Genomic DNA, 3800 nt, shown 5'->3' with positions numbered 1-3800 from the left:
AAAGAACCAAAGACTTAAACTACTTCAGTCTGTGTACACTGAATTTATTTATCACACAATTTGAGTTGAATTTCTAAAATAAATGAACTTTTCCACGACATTCTAATTTATTGAGATGCACCTGTAATATAATATAATATAATATAATATAATATAATATAATATAATACTATTTTTAATTTTTTATTATTACAAAAATAAGACAATGTAAGACATTATATTATTTTATTATATTTTATATTATAAATTATTTTATTTATATTATTAACAATAAATTATTACTTGTACTAATTTTTTATTTTATTTTTATTGGTTATTATTGTAAAAAATCAGATATAATGTTATAATTTATATTATTTTTTATATTAGATATTATTTTATTATATATACTTGTACTAATTATCTTGTTAACCTCACTATTTTTAATAACAAATGTATATTGATGAAGACGCACACATTTAAATGATTTAATTCCAGTTTCAAAAGACAGAAATAATGGCCTTAGTTTATCCCTCAACCATAACAGTGTTTGGTTGGGTGAATGAGTGAAAGCAAATAACAGGAAGAGAATGTGCGAGAGAAAGAGAGCTTTCATTAAGGACGTGAGGCAAATGTCTATAAATTATTCAGTCATACCCTGTTTGTAACGCTACAAGCAGACGAGTCCGAAATTCTCATTAGTACTCTACGGATTACAGAGCGAGAAAGCAATACATGAAGCTGAGAGGAAGAAACAGAAACAGAAAATGTCTAACCATTCAGAAACGCAATGTATTTCAAAGGTGTTTTCTCAGAGGTGCACACAGAGAACACTGAAGAGAAGGGGGAAGGGATGGATGGATACAGAGCGGAGGGGGGTTTATCGAGCTCCAGCAAGTGACAGTCAGGTGCTATAGCTCTGTCTGTATGGATCATTCACATCCCACGGGATCCACAACAGCAGACACATACAAACGGCCAGATTCCAACAGAGATAAAACCTATGCCCCATACTGATAATCATTTACAAATGCCAAACATGCTCTAAGCTGTGAGAGTCCAACACATGGTGAGAGCCAAGCTAATCTACATTTTATACAAATATTAAACACCCAGTGGCTCTCCTGTTTATGCAATCACTCTCAAAACACACATATGCACACACACACATATCATAACATTAGATGCTGCCTTCCTTCCGTCTTCCAGGAGGCTCCAGAAAAAACAGCACTACTTCAATGCATCAGAAAGCTCTCCTCACTGTTCTCAAAGAATTACATTAAGCAAGGTCTTATGCACACATTCACGCACACAAACAAATAATGGAGAGGAGATGAGTTGGCTATATGCCTGAGAGGAAAAAGGAGCCCAACAGTTATTCCTGCACTGCAGTAATAGCAGCAACAGAGCCATTTAAAAACCCAGCGACACAGTCCAAGCACACATGTATGGCACGGACGCATATACATGCACAAGAAAAGACATAGAGGGCTATGACAGGCTGAGATTCTCACCTGAACTAACGTGCTACATGGCTCCCAGAGCGTATGAGAGTGTGTGCATCATCGAGAGAGATGGAAAACGATAGAGGGACAGAAAAAAGGAAGGAGAAGAAGATAGATAGGGATAGGGAGAAACACAGACAGCCCCAGAGTGACAGAGAGAGAGATGGGGGAGGAAAGGAATTCCTCTTACCTAGCATGTGCTGTGAGTGTTGCTCCCCTCCAGTCTACCAAAAACATGCAACCCTCCCTTCCTTTCTTTGAACTTCAACCTGATAACGCAAGAGGGGAAAAAAAGGGGGAGATGGATTTGATTGCTATGGTAAAAAGGGAGAGAGAAAAAAATGACAAAAAAATACACAGAAAAAAAACATTCAAAAGTTGGGGTTGTTAAGATTTTTTTACGTTTTCGAAATAAGTATTTTATGTTCACCAAGGCTGTGTTTATTTGATCAAAAAATAAAGTAAAAATATAAAAAATATTGTGAAATATTTTTAACATTTGAAATTACTATTTTCTATTCTAATATGTTTTAAAATGTAATTATTCCTGTAATGGCAATGATAATTGTTCAGCAGTCATTACTCCAGACTTTAGTGTCACACGATCCTTCAGAAATCATTCTAATATGCTGATTTAGTTCTCAAGTAGCATTTTTATTATTATCAATGTTGAAAACAGTGGTGCTGCTTAATATTTTTGTAGAAACCATGATATATGTTTTTATATTTATTCAGTATTTCTTGATAAATAAAAAGTTTGGTCACACTTTTTTTTAAGGTGTCATTGTTACAGTGTAATTATGCATTTAAATACTGAGTAATGTGAATTAACTACATGTACCTACTATTGTAACACCCCTGTGGACTGTTTGTTGTGGTTTCTTCCCCTGTTGTTGGTTTAGCCCGTTCAATTATTAGTTAATCACCTCATTGTGCTCACCTGTCTGTCCCTCGTTAACTGCCCTATATCTGTTCCTGTCTCTTGTGTTCTAGTTGGTCAGTTATTGTGAATGTTACCCCGAGTGTGTGTCTGTCTCTGCCTTGCTGTTGCTACATTAAATATCCTTCTTTTGAATCCTTGTCGTCCTCGTCATCCTGCCTGCCTCCACACACCTGGACCGTGACAACTATAAGGTTAGGATTAGGGTTTGGCTTAGGGTTACTTGCATGTAAATATGCATAATTAATTGTTATTATAATAGTAAGTGCATGTAACGTAACAAGGTTAACTTAAAATAAAGTGTTACCAAAAGTTCAAAAGGACAGCATTTACTGTATTTGAAATACAAATATTTTTTTACATTGTAGATGTCTTTGCTGTCAGTTTGATCAATTTAATGCATCCTTGCTGAATAAAGCTTTTAAGTATTCTCTGAAAAAAGTCTTAGTGACCCCAAACTTTATTTTAACTTTATTTTTATTTTAAAATAAAAAAGGTTTGACTTCCAGTAAAATATCTAAACATTCTTTAAACAAGATGAATTTGATGAATCAGAAATAAAAAAGCTAATAATAATTTGCAAGGAATATATATTGAATTAAGTGTAGTGTCTATGTGTGCAACTTAAAGCATTTTTTAAGCACAAGACTCACTTAATGTATTAGTTTTTAATTAGCCAACAGGATATTAAAAATAATCCCAATTCAAAAGATATTCTCTGCATAATAAAATAATAAATCAAAAGTATCTTAAGGATGTTCAGATATTTTACTGGAAAACAAGACAATGGAAAATAAGACTGATTAATACTGATTAAGGAAATTACTTTTACAATGCATAGATACTAGACAGACCATTTATTTTGCTATAATGAGATATTGGTCCTGGAGGAAAAGAAAAATGCATCAGAAAAAGCAGCAAAGATGAGTCAGAAAGTGAGAAAACAGTCATCATACTCTTTTGAATGTCCAGTTCACTGCTGCAGTAACTCCCCATGCCCTCCTTTTGACACAGACCATCTGAGAATTGAACTGAAGACATCCAGTTCCTCCGATGAAATGACCCATGCAGGGAAGGTCTCTTACTTTCTCACCCTCTTCCTCTTGTGTAATTTTTCCCTTTACACTCTCTCTCCCCTTCAATAACTTTTTTTCTCCCTCAATAACTTCCTAATAACACTCTATTCTATACTCTATTTTTATTTATTTTTTAAAATAATTTTCAAAGTTTTTAAATTCCTTGTTTTATTGTTGTGATTATTGTTTTTATTTTATGTAAAGCACTTTGAATTACCATTGTGTATGAAATGTGCTATACAAATCAACTTGCCTTGCCTTGCCTATTCTGAAAAATATGTTTTTTATTACTGAAGTTAA

The sequence above is a fragment of the Sinocyclocheilus grahami genome, unplaced genomic scaffold (assembly GCF_001515645.1).
Source record: "Sinocyclocheilus grahami isolate Dianchi unplaced genomic scaffold, SAMN03320097.WGS_v1.1 scaffold138.1, whole genome shotgun sequence".
NCBI lineage: Eukaryota > Metazoa > Chordata > Actinopteri > Cypriniformes > Cyprinidae > Sinocyclocheilus > Sinocyclocheilus grahami.
This window is presented reverse-complemented; position numbering follows the sequence as displayed.